General features: G+C 38.0%; 1 long non-coding RNA gene across 1 annotated transcript in view; it reads right to left on the reverse strand.

Moving 5' to 3' along the window:
* Nucleotides 1–18,462, reverse strand: part of LOC149156761 (uncharacterized) — a 149,668-nt gene extending 131,206 nt beyond the window's left edge. Inside the window, exon 1 of the long non-coding RNA XR_016263485.1 lies at nucleotides 18,370–18,462. This is a non-coding gene — a long non-coding RNA (uncharacterized LOC149156761). The remainder of the gene's footprint in view (nucleotides 1–18,369) is intronic.
* Nucleotides 18,463–18,760: the final 298 nt, after the last annotated feature.

Here is an 18,760-nt window from a genome sequence, read left to right on the forward strand (position 1 = left end):
GCTCCTAGGAGCACATTCAAGGAGAGTAGGCCTCCAAAGAAAGTTTTGAACTATACGGCACTAATGAGTGACATCATTGAAGAGGTAGTGCCAAGGCTGCGGAGGAGCGCCCCCCACACCCCTTGAATCTGCTCCCAAAGCGTGCTTCAAGCAGGAGAGACCCAAGAGTGCGCTCCCGCAAAAAAAAAAATTGCTCCTTGGCTTTTTCGCAAAAAAAATTCACAAAGATGTTCCAAATGATAAAACAACAAAAAAATTAAAATATATATATATATATATTGAAAGAAACAAGAGTTTTTCAATAGGGCAGCCTAATATTCAAGCCTATGGCCTTAGTATTGATATGCAATTGATAACAATGTTAAATTCTTAAAGTAAAAGTGACATTTTTTACTTAAATTTTTAACATTACCATGAAATGACTCAGGATGTTTGAGAGTGGTTTCAACTTCATTGGATTTCATATGGAGAAAGTAGAATTTTAGATCTCACTCAAAATCTAGCGGACTTATCAGTTTTTCAAGATTGGGGGGATTGCAATGTTTCCATTGGATTTTGTCATGTATTAGGGTATGGAACTCGTATTTAGTCAAAAGCACCAAGCCCTCTATTTACATTGACGTTAGTGACATTGGTTGTTGAACTCCTCTATCATGACCCTACTAAAAATGTACCCATCACTCAAACAAAATCTTGACTTGACATGCTATGTTTTTTCTATCTTATATTAATTGCTTAGAGGGTGATATTGATGACAAAGATCCCAAGATAGGCAATGATTTTGATGATATGTAGGTATTTGTTATAGCATGATTTTTTTGGATGCTAGAGGCCATCTAGAGCCTATTTGTTGATGTATTTTCGGTTTAGAGATGGATTGGACTCTAGGTTATTTTGGTTATGTGAACCCTTATATGCTATATAAATGAGAACTTGTAAGTTGTGGACATGTGGTTGATGAAGATTATAACTTCTAGATGATTGACATTATATGGTTGAATCCATGTTTTTATGCTTTTTATATCTAATTCATCATTCTGCATGCTTTTGTTGACATATATGCATCAAAATATATATTATATAAAATTTGCTTCCAATCTTGGAGCTTTTGAAAATGTCGCTCCCCGCTCACGCTTCCAAGCAGCCTTGGGTAGTGCACCAGTAGGTTTGAAGGAATACCATGGTGAAGGATGAAGCATGGGATACTATCTCAGGACTAGAGGGAAAGTCAGTTCTAGGTGGCTCTTCAAAATGTTATTTCCTCACTAAGTGGGAGTGTTGATGATTGTAGCATCGGACAAGAGCTTTTGAACAGGACTAGGTGTCTAGACGTATGGAAGTTCATCCAATGCCTTCAACTTTACCAAATTTATTTTAGTTAGAGGATTAATTGAATTGAAGTGCTTTTCATAAAAAAGTGAGTTTAATACAATGAAATACAAAGGTTTTTGCATTAGTGAATTAGATGAATCTTAACCACTGATCTCAAGTGAGGTGAGATCTCATATCAGCTGTCATCACTTTGGGGAATAGGGTTGCGGATTCAGTCAATAACTCAAGATTACAAAAAAAGGCTAGATGAAGGAGAAAGACACACACTGAGCACAAAACAAGTGAGATATTCAAGATCTCATAATTAGGTGAAGGACAACTTTCATCGAAGTGTTCAAGAGAGAGTGATAAAGGACTTTCACTCATAGCAACTCAAGAGAAGAGTGTAAAGAAAAACAGCAAAGAGAGGAAACCCACCAGCAAGAAATTGAAGGGAAAATTTCTTCACATCCATACAGCAAGAAAAAGGGTAGGTCGCAGGCAAGCCATACAGGCTATATGGACAGCAGCAGAAGGGGTTTTCTTCAGTAGAAAATCACCATGGTTTTTGTTGTATTTGTATTTTTCCTCAATTGACCATTTTCCCAGTAACAGAAACCTTGTATGCTGAGATATTATTTTTAATGAATATCAGATTTGAAGGGCAGAAAATTTATGTGTATGAAATTGTTTTTATTTGATTCCGCTGAAATTTATGTATTTACGAGTTAACATCCCAGCAGTGAGCCCCGAGGTTAGCTCAATTGGTCGAGTTCCCGTTGCTAAAGTACCTCGCCAATGGGAGGTCACAAGTTCAATTCTCCTCGACACCCCTAGGATTATGTCTGCTAGTTTGGCCAACAGAGGTGATCACTTTAGGTTGATCTGCCCAGATTTTCCACGGAAAATAAATAAAATAAAATAAAAAAACAACCCAGCAGTGCCTTTTATTCTGTGAAGCTGCAATTTAATTAACTCACAGCAAGGAAATTACTAGCAAATAATTTCCTTGTTTGTTGGGGTTAAGGAAATTTAACATTTGTTACATTCAATATGAATACTAGCAGTAGCCCAGAGTTCAGGCCCATTTAAACCAGGTTTTAGAGCTATACGAACCAATCAAGAGAAGAAAGTGATGTGTGATGATGCCTCCAAGTGATATGACATGAGGTTTATTAATATGTAACTAAGGGTGTCAAATTTCCATGCCTAGGTCGACTTGTACTTTTGTGCAGTTGTGGCTTTCACATTAAAAATAATATTTTTCCTTATGCAAATTAATTTCTTCCTAGGGCTAATAGGGTCTCCAAAGGATGAGGAAGCCTTCCCAAAGGAGGGAATTTCTTCTTAAACTACCAAATTTCAACACCCCCTCTCAGCTAGCGAGAAATTTTCGACTGGATCAAAATCTCATCTCAAATGTCTCATCATCGTCATCGTTGTATCATGTCATATATCATCTTTGCTCGTCTCTACTCATATGTTGAACACTCTAGAATCTAAAGAAGAAGAATAATCATAGAAGAATTCATGCTTCCACCCTATATCTATATACAATAGGTGAGATACTACTTACCATAAGAGGTAAGGATCACACACTATCCTATTGTCTGTTGATCTTCCCATCTTGACCCTCAAGAGTCAGTGGTAGAAAACCTACATCCTTTCACTCGTGGTAAGGATCGCACACACCCAAGTCTCTCCTCACCCATTGGCCATATGGGTGGCAATACCAACAAGCCCAGCTTGTGGGTAGGATGCATACTAGGGTATACTATGTTAGGGGAGGATACCTCTACTTCACACACGCCCCATAGTGACAATAGGTAGGATACCTCTACTTGCCATAAATGGCAAGAATCGCACATCGTATTGTCTAGAGTTCCCTCAACCCCAGGAGCTCTCTAACTCAATTCCTCTTCCTGGGAGCTCAAACAGGAGGGAAGAGCATAGCTCAGTGTCCTCGATTAGTCGTGCCCCTTTCTCGAGAGGGTCACATCCATCAGTCCACGCTGCTCTCTAAAGACCAAGAACTTCCCTTTCGACAAACCCTTGGTGAGAATATTTTCTATCTGTTTGTCAATCGAATGTGATGGAGTTTCACTGCTCCTCTCTGCACCATATCTCAAATGTAGTGATATCTAATCTCAATATGCTTGTACTTGTTGTCAAATATGGGATTCTCTACCAGTCGGATCCCACTCTTGTTGTCGTAATATATCACTGTTGTATCCATAACCTACTCAAACGGCTCTATAAAGAGCTTCCTCAACCATACTACCTCGCAGTTAGCCATGCTAGCAACAATATATTCTAACTTAGTCGCATTAAGGCAATGGACTTTTGCTTCCTACTCATCCAAGATATCATGGCAAATCCCAGGCTAAAGCAGCACCCTGATGTGCTTTTGCTATCAATGACATTTCTAACCCAGTCAACATCAGTGTATCCATGTAGCCTCACATCTTAGGCAGTATATCCAAGGGTCCAAACATCAAGCTCAAGGTCTAGGCTACATATGCTCCAAGTTTGGTGGACATCCGCCCGAATTTCATCCATAAAATCTCTTGTCGTAGGTGTTTGCCCCAAGAGGGAAAACCTAGATCTTTCTCTCACACTTTGGATCTTCTTTGAGGGTTGTATGAGCATAGTATTCATTGGAATAAATCATAAGAAACCCTTTCTCCTCCCTTGTCGTGACCTAGTGAGCACCTTGGAAGTATTTCTTCCCAAGATTATTCATAAAACCCTAGGTCTAGCACACATCTTTGTTTAGGTCTCTCAAAGGGAGCAAAGAGCCTCTTGGAAGTGTTAAAACATCACATTGAGCTTCTTTGAGAGGTCCTATCTCATCACTTGGAGTCTTGATCTTAGGAATACCTATTATCATCATAAATCTCAAACCCTAAGTCTTGATCTCCTCCTAGGTCTTTCTTGGAGAGCTTTTAGCTTCCTTGAAGCATTGAACCATTATTGTGTCTCTCCTTGAATGGGCTTTGTGGAATCACTTCACACCTAAATCATTGATCTATTCATTCTAAGTGATTCCCTTCCTACCGGGACTCCTCCCATCAGTGAAAGTCCATAAAGAGCAGGGTACCTTGACTAAGGTGCCAGTGGGTCACTATCCCATTGTTGTCACTTAGTCTAGTAGTTGCCCCTTAGGTTTTCCCTTCCTTAGGGCCCTGCTAGATTGTGTGCTAACATTTTTGGCGTCGTTGTCAAGGATGAAGTAAGTCTACCTTTATAAAGTCTTTACCTTCTTCCTTAACAACAATATATATATATATTATTTGGCGACCTTGTTCTTCATTGAACCTCAAAGTCAATGCTTGTAGGGTGAAGCAAGTATCTCTCAAGGTATCTTTGAAATCACCCTGGCGACTTCAACATGATTGATATGTGTAACCTAATAGGATGTCTTACTTTGACATCGCTAGCATTCCTTGGAAATCAAAGACCTTGAGAAAGACGACCCTGTTGTCGCGCGGATTGACACGACAACGCTCAGACCGGGGGCTGTCACTCTGATCCCCGATCCCTCCGTTTAAGCCTGTTTCCCGCGGCTAAGGGGGGTAGTCCCTGTGAGATGATGAGGCCAACTGTAGACCAGTTGGTTGGGAAACACGAGATACGATATAAAAAGGCTCGATGGATTTGGTTAATTTAGCAGACCAGTGCCTTAAGAGATTGTTATTGAAATGATTACTTGTTAAATGATATAAAAGATGGACCATGAACAGCAATCATCTATCATCAGCTAAAAACACAATGCTCTTAGAATGACAAACACGATATCCAGCAGCTAAAAATTTGAAAAGATGAATGCTTTAAATCACCACGAGAATCATAAACCATCAACCAGATATCAATTTCGCATCTCGGCTTGAAAACTTTAGATCTCAGCAATAAAGATATAACGAAAACCACTGAGGCTGGCAAAAATAATTTTCCACGAAAATTTTATATTTTCAAAAAAAAAATTTAAATCTTTTTTCAATATATTTTTTTATTTTTTTTATTTTTATTTTTTATCTTTTTTTTAAAACTAAATCAAAAATCTAAATTAAAATCTAATTTAAATTTAAAAGGCTAAAAAATAAAACCTAAAACCTAAATTAAAATCTAAGTCAAAAAATAAAAAAAATCTAATTCAAATCTAAAAATCTATTTTAAATATAAAAGAAAACTAAACTAAATATAAATTTAATATCTAATTAAAATCTACTTTAAAACTAAACTAAATTAAACAAAAATAAATCGTAAATAAAAAGCTAATTTCTAAACCTAAAATTAAAATTAAAATTAAATCTAAAATAAAAAAAAATGGAAACGTAACATTACAAAACTCTTTTCATTTTTATTTACACAAAATTATGCTAAGTCTAACATGAAGCCGTAATGACACTACGCCTATCCCAAAATACTCAAAACGAAAACCCGCAGCCTTGTGTTAATATACAGAACTCCAAAAACGCGTGGAAATGAGACTGCAACGAGGGCACGAATCATGTATGGAAACCCTAGCCGCAGCAGCAAGACAGTCACAGGTAAACGTTGATCAAAAAAAACGCAGACACATTACCTGGCATGCGATGCCTCTTCAGCAGAAATCGAAAGTGATTTACGTTTGTTACCTGAGGCGGATACCTTGCGTCTGGTGCTGAGAAATCCGGTTCTGAATAATACTTGATATCCACTGCGTGAAATACTGGGCAAGACTCCTCGGTGGACGGATTTGTGTACACTGACCCCGGTTCAACGCACAGCCAAAAAGAAACTGAACGCGTGAAGAACATGAAGATTTTGACGTGAGCACAGGTGACGGCAGTGGCTTGAGAGGCCTGCTGTTCGATCCACGCTTAACCAGAATATTGATTTATTTGTCTGCATGCATAACTCACGCCAACAAAGCTTCAGGCAAAACGCGTGTGTGAATGAAAGTCATACATTGACGGAAGTCACTGTTTGTCTAAGCCGCCTGGCTTCATCGAACTAGAAATCGAGATCTGAGGAATCCGATGTTGCCTTCATGATTTGCTGAGATAGCGACGTATTCTCGTTTCAGGCTTTTCTTCTGTTGGCGGATATTTAAGGAGCCTTTTCCTAGCATGAATACAGTGGCAAATTTTTGCTGATGCCTGCAGATTGATGAAACGTGAAACCTCCTGCGTCTTTACCAGAGAATCTGGAGTGTTTTGGTTTGATGCCCACGATGAAACCAGCTATACTCTGACAGATTGCCCTTTTGAAAACCCTGTAGCTGAAAACATAGAAATACAAAACCCTAATAAAAAAAAATTGTGAAAAGCAGAAGTTTGGAAACCCTAAAAAAAAATGAAACCCTAAGACAGCTTAATAATTTACAGATTTGTGGCCCCTGAAATGCCAGATTTAGCCATAATAACAGAGATATTTTCAGAATATCAGAAACTTGAACTTCACTGTGAACAGAAAGAAAATCTCTCAATGTAAAACAGATAAGAAACTCTTAATGATTAACCCAGGGCACAATCAGCTGGGCTCTGCACAGAAGAGCCTGTGGGAGTCGGCTGGTTCAGCCTAGAACTTCCCCAAACGCCCACCTGTACCTTTTACCTAAAGATCTCCTGCACACCTCAAGCAAACATCAGTAAAGAGGGCAAGAAATGCTGCTAGATTTCAGGGAATAATGGAGATACCTGCCATTATTCCAGAAACCCTACAACATTCCAACCCTAGCACGTGAGCAAGATACCTGTACTCACAATACTCTGAAAACCAGCTATTATTAACTGCTGAAAACTGAAATATGCAGAAAAAACAATCATCTCACAGCAATTCCGGAGAGTAACACTAGCCAATTTTGAACCCCAAAGTCTTTTATTAATCAGAAAATCAGATTACAAGAGAGCTTTCTCAGTACAAACTCACAGATCAGATGATTTGAAATGACCCCCTAAGACCCTATATAAAGGAAATGATCCTAACGGCTAGTTCGAGTGATCCATGTGGAGATGATCTCGACCGTTGATGAGGATCAAGACATCTCTTGATCTCATCCGTCGATTTATTCACTTAAAATATTATTATTTTATTAGTTAGGGTTTTTGCTTCATTTTTTAATTTTTTATTATTTTTTATTATTTTATTATTTTTATTCATTTTTTAATTTTTTAATTCATTTAACATGGATCACTGAACTAAGCTTTCGGAAACATCACCTAGGACCTAGGACTTAGGACTCATGAGGGGATTTAAAACATTTCTCGACCCTCAGGACACATTACATCATGACTTTTACAATTTACATCTCAAGGGGACAAGCCCACTTAATACAGACCCTCATAAATCACCCAGCTCTGCGACACCACGATAATCTAGCAGATCAACACACTAGGATTCTCCTAAAGTTCTAATGACAAAATCAATCCCGGCTTTGGGGTCAGGTCTGAAGGAAAACTCTGCCGATCCGTGGATCGGTGAGACGAAAAACCTTCCGGGACGGAGATTATCATCAGAAAGTTAGGTCCACCTAGGCAAAATACATACATGACTCATGTCTGCTAAGATTATTTACAATTAATACATGCAGACTGGGTTTACAATCAAAAAGATCAAGCTGCTGACGATGGCAGGATGGCACGGACATGCTGATCAGGTGCTGCTTCTTTCTGTCAAGAAAAACGGGGTGCACTGCACGGGTAGTTGACCAGTAGAGGTCAACAGACCCCATTAAGCCCTCGGACATTAGTGATTTCGTTGGATATTGAAGAAGGGAAGTGGGAGATCACGGGCCATCGTTTCGACAAAGATCATATCTATGGTTAATGGTTGTATGACAGCGATATCAAAGACCTTGAGAAAGACGACCCCATTAACCCCTCGGACATTAGTGATTTCTTGGATATTGAAGAAGGGAAGTAAGAGATCACGGGCCATCGTTTCGACAAAGATCATGTCTATGGCACCGATGAAGAAGGGGAATTTGTGGAAAGTGAAGTTGAGGTTGGCCTTGTTTTTTTCAATAAAATTATTCTTAATGATACGCCATTTGAGCCTCTTGAACAACAAGGTGATCAAATGGCTCCTTCGAGCACTGACAATGAAGACTACTTGCATGTTGTACAAGGGAAATGGGAGATTATTAGCTACTGCTTTGACAAAGACCCCATTTATGATGTTGATAATGATCTCCATTTGCCTTGTATTCCATGTCATCAAGTAACATTGATCACTTTTGAGCAATCCTTGGGCCTTAGTATTACTAATGATGAACACATGGTGGTCTCCCCTTTTCATCATGATCCTTGCAATCATATTGATTTTGCATAGATAATATGATCATATCATGTTCTCGTGCTAAAGTAGGTGCATGTAGATTAAATGTGCATCATAGAATTGGTTTAAATTTCTATATGGTTTTATTATTTAATGAAAACACGAGCAATAAAAGTATGCCCACGACACATGCTTCCAACATTGTTTGTGATGTGCAGGATACAAGTCTATGGTCCCAAAGGGTTGTTATTGTTCTCATGACCTCCCCATTCGAGCACATTGATCGTGTGCCCTACAAAAAGCTCACGTCCTAGTCAAAGCCAGATGTTACCCACCAAAAGTGACTGACCCCATAGGAGAATTTTTCTCCTAGACATCTCTTCAGCCAGCAACCTCTGATAGCCATTGATGTAGCCGACATATTGTGCCATTTGATCTCCACCCCCTGAACTAGTCATATGTCTCTTTGCCCATCTGTTGAGAGCACATGTTTGAAGGTGGGCAATCCAATCATAAAGGTATGTTTTCATTATGGGTTGGGCATCTTAACTGGGGCCCAAGCCCACCAGAGAATCATTAAAAAACCCCTAGGGGATGCGTGGAGAGACATGGGACTCCATCATCATTTAGAGCATCATTTCACGCCATGGGCACCCTCAGTACCTTCAGCAATTTGTTCATTGCCCCACATTATTCCCAAGATGATGCACTTGGACCAGCATGCCCAGATTGGCTTAGCATGATCATGGTAGTTGATCCGAGGCCCAGAGGAGGTTTGTCTCACCCTTGAGACATGGGAAGGCAGACACCATCATCAGAGCCCTCATTTGGAGCATTGTACAGGCTTTTCTTTCATCTGGAGACCCATGAGACCAGCAATTATGCCCCAAACCCACTTTGGGGCCCCACATGATGACTTGCATGGAAAATTAAGGGCCATCCCCTAATTCATCTTTATTGGAGACCTCTCTCTCATCATGGTACTTAGAGGACTCAATGTGGCCCCCCAAAGGCCCTACATGTTAGAAAATCATAAAGGTAGAAAGATTTTCTTATATTGATAATTACTTGTGATATTAGTGTATTGTTATTATCTTTTATGTTCTTTTATCTTCTTTTCATCAAGCAATCATCAAATCAAAACATGAATATCGACACCAGATGTAGGCACTCGGCCAGGGCTAAAACTTCTCTCTAGAGGAAAACTCATTCAAACTCTTCCACTAATCAAATTGAAATAGACCAAGACCTTAGACCTGACCAAAAGACTTTCCTCCACCAAGTCAGCCTTCCAATATGATTCACCAAACTTCAATAGTCTCTTCTAGCCCAGCAACAATCTAGAATTTCTACCTAGCTACTCCAAAATTTCAACTAAGCAACTCAAGAATTTTAGCCCAACTACAGTATTGCAATTTCAACCCTTCCATCAACCCAACAACTTCGCACATGTGAGAAAAATAGAGAAAACTCGACTTCTTATGCTTGACAAAGACTTCCTTCTCCTTTGCTAGGATTTCCTTCCTCTTCCTTGAATTTCACACCCTTTTCTGTCTCCAGCAACTACAGATCAAACTTGTGATTGATGTGCTCCAAATGAGTCGAGTTGTTGCCCTTTTATAGTGGTTTCTACCTCCCTAATTAGGCCAACTTGTCCAAGTTGAGGCCAACTTGGTGGAGGAGGCCTAAATGACCTATTTTACATAAAAATAAATTTCTTCTTTGATAGATGAAGCCCAAGAAGGGTCTTTTACATATTGACAAAGACAAGGACTCTTGACATAAACCCTAGAAGCCTACAATGGAGGCTTTGATCTAAAAACATTGACCCAAGCATGAAACCCATGCTTTAAGTCAATTTATTTTATTATAAAATTTCTTTTTCTTTCTTTTGACAAATACATTACATCCTGACTCAAATACAATTATGAAGACCGACGCTAGTTACATTCTTCAACATTCCCTCTTACCTAGGGAGGTATTTATAAATACATACATATAGAGGTACATGGAAGATCTCAAAGTGATATACTCTATGAAGAGTTCATAGCACACGCAGTACTATAGATTAGATACCTAACCAGGGTACTCTAATCAAGTGGGACTAAGGTGTACTCAAGCTTTAGCCACTTTAGGTACCAACAAGATTTTAAGCTCTAACACCAACCCAATGATCTACTTGCGTATCCAAGGTCAGAGCTCCATGACCAACGCTGCCCTCCCTACTTCGGGATCTAGACAACAACACATAGGTCGGCCAGATGTCCTCCCAAGCATCTCGTTGCCATAAGATGCCTCATCTCTCCTTTTCAACTAAATTAGATATATATCCATCACTCCAAGCATGCTTCAAAGTTCAAACATTCAATCTTTTTACGAAGAGATCTTGCATAATCACAACCCCAATCAATAATAAACCTTTAAAGATATATTCAAGTAAAGACAAACCTTCGGGGTCCTCAATCATTCTGATGCTACTTATATCATCATCATGTACAACTTGTCGAAAGCTTTCTTCTTTTACTTCTACTTTATTCAGTAGCACCAAATAAAACCTCAATACTTTTCAATTCTTTTGTTCGCAAATCCATCTGCAGTACTTTCATTCATTTTTTCTTCAAGGTATTTTTCATGACTATCATATTATGTCCTCACTCTCAACTGGGGAGATATACCTTTTCTTCTATCCAAGCTCCCTTTGAACTTAGGGAGATCAATAGCTACCTTCTTTTATAACATTGAAGAAACTTCATCCTTTCAAGTCTTCATTTATTTCTCATGGCATCAAGGTCAACTTTGATCATCATCATTCTTATAGATTCCTTCATCATCATTATGAACATCTTCAACATCTTGAAGATTATGTACCTGCAAAACTTTAATAGCAAGTACAAGCAAATACAAATCAAAGCATGAAGTTAATTATATCAAATTTATGTCATTTCAATCGAAGCATCAAAACATTCAAGCTTTATCAAATACCTAAACCTAGTTAGGTACATAATCAGCGAGAGTCACACCTTTTATATATTCTAAACTTCAACAACTTGCTAAGGTTTTGTCACAAACCCTAGACTCCATCATCAAGACTAAATCATATCAATAATCGAAAACAATATACTTCTAGGGTTTCATCAACATGCCCTAGAATATCAATCTCTACTAAGGTTTTGTTACAAACCCTAGATTTCACAAACTAAAACATGAGTAGCAACAATTTAGCATACTTGCATAGACATATCATTATCATGCATTAACATCTCATATCAATATCTACTAGGTAAACCCAAGATACAAACATTAATACATCGAAGTTAGATATACAACAATTTGGACCAGTCTAGGGTTTCGATCATACTGACATAAATACAGCTAAGGTTTCATTCTTAGGATCTTACTTTAGTTATTACAAGAGTTTTTTTCATAAACCATAATTCACTAAATACTAAAAAATCTAGGGTTTCATAATAAAATCTAGACATTAACAACAAACCTTAAAGGACTAGGGCTTTTACTACGACGTTATCAAAACCCTAAACTTCAAAAGAATAGAATTTCGACTTTGTCAACAACCCCTAAGTAGACTAGGGTTTCATTATTAACATTGACATACCCTTAGCAACAAGAGGCTAGGGTTTTACAATGAACCCTAAAGATTAGGGTTTCATAAATGTAAACAACTGACAAAAGATAATATAACGAGGGTTGATTCAATCTAATGATTAATCACCCTAACAAGAAACCTTATGATTCAAAAACCTAGACATAAAGATTTCAATAATGTAAACCAAATTTCAAAAGAAAATGATCATAACTATTGTATGGAGAGAACCTTGTAACAAACTTGTAGTCTATGACATACCTTGAGTTGTTCTTTAACAAACCTTGTAGGACATTAATCTTTAAGGGCTTCCTTTGCAACAAAACTTCTTTCATGATTCAAGTCTTTCCTTTGAAGTTTCCTCCATAACCTTTGTGCATTATGCAAGCTTAAAAAAAACTTGATGTGAGGAGGAAACCAAACATAAAAGAGGAAACGAGGAACAAGATACTTATCTTTTGGTAAAATGGTGAAGGCTCCCTCTTAATCCAATCTTTCTGAGGGATACCTACAACTTATCAAAACAATTCAAAAATGTTCTAACAAGATATATTAGATCTACAAACTCTAGAAATCAAAACATATTACAAAACTTAAAATAGTAGACTAAGAAGGATATGTAAGAGGAGACTTAATAGTATAAGTCCTTGACTTCATATTCTTCAGTCTTGTTCTTCTTAGGTGGAGCTTCATCAGCAACATTTGCATGTTCTCTTTCTCTCTTCTTATTCCTTGGATTCTCAAGACATTGACTTTTATAGTGTCCCATCTTATGACAATTGTAGCACTCAATTTTTGATAGATCAACTTTCTTCTTTGGTCCTTTGAACTTCTTGTATGTTCCCTTCTTCTTGTGATGAGAAGAGTAGGCATTAGAAGTGTTGTTTTCTTCATCCTCCTTTTGATCACTTACTAACAAAATGCAGACTTCTTCTTGACTGCATGCATTCCACATTTGTTCTAAGGTTGGAGTATCTTTCCAACTATTAATTCCTTATGCAAAAGCACTCAAGGATTTTGGTAGACCTAGTATAGCACCAATCACGAGTTCCTTTTTCGGTACAACTTCATCTATTGCTTGGAGTTTGTCTCTTATTCTAGATATCTTTACAAAGTATGATGACACAATATCATCTTTTGTCATCTTTATTGCCCTTAGTTCATTCTTGAGGCTAGCTATCTGACCAATGTTCTTGATGGTGAATAACTTGGAGAGGGCTTCATACATTTCTTGAGCAGAGTCTATATTGGATATGTATGGGATTAGATTGTCCTTTACTCCATATACTATTAGATTCATGGCCAAGATATCGGTTTCCCTGAACTTCTCCTCTCCTACATCATCTGCAGGTTTCTTAAATTTTCCTTTAACAAGATCCAAAACTTTATGCTTAGCGAGAATAAGATTTATCCTCTTCTTCCATGCCCTGTAGTTAGAGGCTCCTTCTAGCTTGTTTTTTGTCTTCATTGTGGTTGACATAGTCTCTATAGATAGTAGGCTTCTCTTCTTATATTCTCCTTTCCTTGATGGCTTTCTTTTGTTCCTTCTTTCTTAACCCTTCTTTTAATTGACCTTCAAGCTGCCTTTTTTTCCTTCCTTCTTCACCTTAGCTCTGTTGATACCATGTTAGAAAATCAGAAAAGCAGAAAGATTTTCTTATGTTGATAATTAATTGTGATATTCTTGTATTCTTATTATCCTTTATGTTCTTCTTTTATCTTCTTTTCATCAAGCAATCATCAAATCAAAACATGAAGATAAATGACACCAGATGTACCAGGGCTAAAACCCCTCTCTAGGGGAAAACCCAATCAATCTCTTCCGCTAATCAAATTGAGATAGACCAAGACCTTAGACCTGACCAAAAGACATTCCTCCTCCACCAAGTCAGCCTTCCAATACGATTCAACAAACTTTAGTAGTCTCTTCTAGTCCAGCAGCTACAACCCAACAACAATCCAGAATTTCAACCCTGCTACTCCAAAATTTCAACCCAACAACTCCATAATTTTGACCCAGTTACAGTACTGCAATTTTGTCCCTTCTAGCAACTTCGCACGTGTGAGAAGGAGAGAGAAAATTCAACTCCTTATGCTTGACAAAGACTTTGTTCTCCTTCGCTAGGATTTCCTTCCTCTTCCTTGAATTTCACGCCCTTTTATACCTCCAGCAACTGCAGATTGAACTTATGATTGATGTGTTCCAAATGAGCCGAGTTGTTGCCCTTTTATAGTGGTTTTTGCCTCCCTACTTAGGCCGACTTGGTGGAGGAGGCCTAAATGACCTATTTTACATAAAAATAATCTTTTGCTTTAATAGATGAAGCCCAAGAAGGGTCTTTTACATATTGACAAAGACAAGGGCTCTTGACATAAACCTTGGAAGCCTACAATGGAGGATTTGACCTAAAAACATTGACCCAAGCATGAAACCCATGTTTTAATAAGTCAATTTCTCTTATAATAAAATTCCTTTTTCTTTCTTTTGACAAATACATTACATCATGACTCAAATACAATTATGAAGACCAACACTAGTAACATTCTTCAACACTACATCATCTTCATGTCGTCAACTCGACTTGCATATGGATGGTTAATTCATAACTTTTGATAGCTACTTGGTCGACCTGTGACCAAGACTAGTTTTTTGCGCATTATTTTATAATTTTGGGGGCTCATTAGGCTAATTCGATTTAGAGAGACTCATATAAATAGAAGTGAGTCTCATTTGTGAGAAATCTTCATCATCGCTTGGATTCTTCTCTTGTAAAAGAACTCACATTTTTTCTTTGGAAGCTTTTTAGTATCTTGGATGCACTATGATATTTGGAGTTGATTTTTGATCTTGTCTTGGAGCTACTTCTTGAATATGGATGGGTATATTGCATGATTATCTTGTAAGTTCTTTGATGAAATCTTTCTCTGAAAAATACCTAATATATGTAATTGTTGCAACTAATGTAAATGCTCTTGTGCCCTAATTTTGTTGAAGAAATTTTTTGGAAGCTATTTGGTTGGCTCTTGCATATGTTACTCATGATATAACATGCAATGAATGTTCCTAGTGATGAAATGTTATTTTTCTTCATGAAACTCCATATTCTAATAGTAGGTAATTGTTGAAGGTTGGTAGCTAGGGCATCAACTTTTGACCTTCTTGAGGACAAATTTGGCCAATCTAATGCATCTAGGACTCCATAGCCCAAAGCATCGGGTACTAGTCCAAGGATTTTGGTGATCAAACTCCTCTTTCTCCATATTTTCTCCTCCTAAATTCCAGTCCCCTAAAGGTGGGGCAAAAATCTATGGCTTGCAATGAAATTTGAGGGAGGTGACCTTTTGGGAATCTGAGGGTCCAAACATCAAGCTCAGGGTCTAGGCTATCTATGCTCCAAGTTTGGTCGGCATACGCCCAAGTTTCATCCATAAAATCTCTTGCCCTAGGTGTTGCCCCAAGAGGGAAAACCAAGGTCTTTTTCTCTCACCTTGGGACCTTCTTTGAGGGTTGTATGAGCATAGTATTCGTATGAATAAATCATTAGAAACCCTTTCTCCTCCCTTGCTTTGACCTAGTGAGCAACTTGGAAGTATTTCTTCCCAAGATTATTCATAAAACCTTAGGTCTAGTGCAAATCTTTCCTAGGTCTTTCAAAGGGAGTGAAGAGCCCCTTGGGAGTGTTAAAACATCACATCGAGCTTCTTTGAGGGGTCCTACCCATCACTTGGAGTCTTGATCTTAGGAATACCTATTATCATCATAAATCTCAAACCCTAAGTCTTGATCTCCTACTAGGTCTTTCTTGGAGAGCTTTTATCTTCCTCGAAACATTGAACCATTGTTGTGTCTCTCCTTGAATGGGCTTTATGGAATCACTTCACACCTAAATCATTGATCTATTCATTCTAAGTGATTCCCTTCCTACCAAGACTCCTCCCATTGGTGAAAGTCTGTAAAGAACAGGGGACCTTGACAGAGATGACAATGGGTCACTGTCCCATTATTGTCACTTAGTCTAGTAGTTGCCCCTTAGGTTTTCCCTCTCTTTGGGCCCTGCTAGATTGTGTGGCAATAGTAGCTAGGCTCCATATCTTTCTAGATGTCTTCAATTGATGTTCTTGAGTTAGATTATGCCTCGTATGTTCCTGATTTAACTAAGAGTCTACTTTCAAATTCTTGCATGAGCGATTTATAATGTTTGGCTGAGTTTGATGGTTAGAAAGTCACCATCAAAGATAGCAACTATGAATCTGATCGATTTCTAGCCAAAGGAGTGTGAGAACGTGGCCTTTAAGAGCTACTTGCATATCTAGTTGAGCAAGTATGGAAAGATGCCATAATGGAGTATGGTTCCTCCAGCCTTGAGGAGACAGTAAGAGGATTCTCTCAACAAGAGGGAGCTGACTTTGATGAGATTCTTACTTTAGTTATCCAAAGATTCTCCCAATAAGAGGGAGTTTCCCTAGGTAGGCTAATACAGACACCACCAATTTTGAATTTTCATATCAAAGAGTTTGTACTCACATTGGGATTTTATGAGCTTTGTGCAAATGTCAATTATTTATTTGATAGAGTTGATACGCTTGTCTTAGTCCTGTATACAAATGGCATTATTGTCTTAGTCCTGACTCCTGTATACAAATGGCATCATAGCAAGAAATTCAGAACAATTCATGTCATGGTATTCGAAGAGTTTGACCAGTGAAGTTGCTATGGAGGACAAAAGAGGTTGGAAGGTTGCTAATGCATTATTCCTTTCACAAAAGGTTTTCATCTTGAATATTTTGAACAGAGTTTTGAGTACCGAAGGATGCAACGATCCAGTGTCATGTTTCTTCAGGTTTGCACTTGCAGGAGATCAAGAATTGGACCAAAACCCTAACAAAAAACATGTTCAATATGTAGAGGGAGCATCTTGTGTTTTTGGTGGAGAACATTTTTCTTGGTAGTGACTCTTAAAGTTTGTACCTCTGTAATGTTTTCATTCTGGCTGCAGTTGTCAATCCAGCACGTAATTTTGAAGGTGTCCAAGACCTAGGCACACACAACGGCAGGTTCTTACAGCAGCCTACCTGAGTTCCTGTGTGCAGCAGGCAGAGAATGAGGGAGGCATGTGTCCATCTTAGTTTATTTTCAGTTTTTCCACCTTCAGTTCACTATTGCTCCGTATTTAGAAGATCCCAGTTCAGTTCAGTGCTATTTTTTGAGTTTTTTTTCTATTTATGATTTACTTTTCTAGTTTTAGAAAAACTGATTAGATAGAATTTAGATAGATAGGGCTGTGATCCCAAGGAGAGAGTGAAGGTAAGGTGCATGTGTAGCCTACTCTAGTCTAGGCATAGTTATCTAGGTGGCCAGTGAATGCAATTGCAAATATCTATGCAAGCTGGGCACTCTAACTTGGGCACCTAGGGTTAGGTTATTTTTAATGTACAACCCTAGTTTCCTTCTCTATAAAGAAAGGTAGGTCCCTAGCGTTATTCATTCAGTTCAATAAAGAGCGAGTGATTAAAGTTAGGACTTGAAGCTTGCAGTATTTCCTCTTTTTAGAGCAATTAAACAGTGATGTGATTTGAGTTTAAGGTCTGTTGTGCCTGCTGATATATTTTTTTCAATTTGCTGTGTTTCAGTTCCTTGTAAAAATCAGATTGCAGTTTCCATAGTACTTACAGTTTTACGTTGCTTCTAAGTAGGTAGGTTACGTCAGATTGCTAGGACTGATAGCATGTGCTGAGAATTTCAACATGTCTCAAGTTCACACAAATTGCCGACGTATCGAAATATTGGAACTCGGGAGTGCAACCTCGAGGTGCATGTTAAACACGAATTTAGATGGATCCAAGATAGTCTATATAAATTTAACCTTGCACCCTCAAGGGAGATATTAAACTTAGATATGAATATGTCTAGGCTAGCATATAGAAATTTAAGCGCGCAGTCTCGAGCTGTATATCAGACCCATATTTAGAATTTTTATATGAGCAATTAGTATTTAGAATTTATTTATAAGCAATTACTTGGAATGAAAGCTACTAATGTCACATTTCTCGAAACCATCTTCTAGAAATACTGGAGATGAATGAGGCACATTCACTGTGTATTGTTATAACTATAAGCCATGACCAAAGCCTAATGAAAATCATTGAGCTTAATTCACAAAAAACAATAGCTTCTTAGAAAGTAGGGTTAGTAATACTCTTTTTGATGGGTGCACCAACACTGCCGGTACGGTTAGTAAATGCTCCTTTTGATGGGTCAATTAATGTGTTATTTGCTGTACTCCCACTCTCTGAGGCAATCCAGAAGGTTCATAACACATCTTTCAGTTGGTTACAAGTTCAAAAGAATATTAGAAGTGCATAACAGTAAGGAAAAGACAAGCAGCAGAATTCAACAACAGAAGTGAAGTCGGAGAGCAGATTGTTGTGCAAATGCAAAGGTATAAATATACCACATGTCCTTGTATGTTAGGTGAGGTATAATATCCTTTCTTTCTGCATAAGGATGGAATCATTGTGCACGAGGGATTGAACGATAAGCCTATCCTGTTCAGGCATCTTTAGAAAGTATATTTAAACATTATCGTT

Source organism: Pinus tabuliformis, chromosome 9, assembly GCF_031772625.1.
Source record: "Pinus tabuliformis cultivar Carrire ecotype Pingquan chromosome 9, CPIR1, whole genome shotgun sequence".
Taxonomy (NCBI): domain Eukaryota; kingdom Viridiplantae; phylum Streptophyta; class Pinopsida; order Pinales; family Pinaceae; genus Pinus; species Pinus tabuliformis.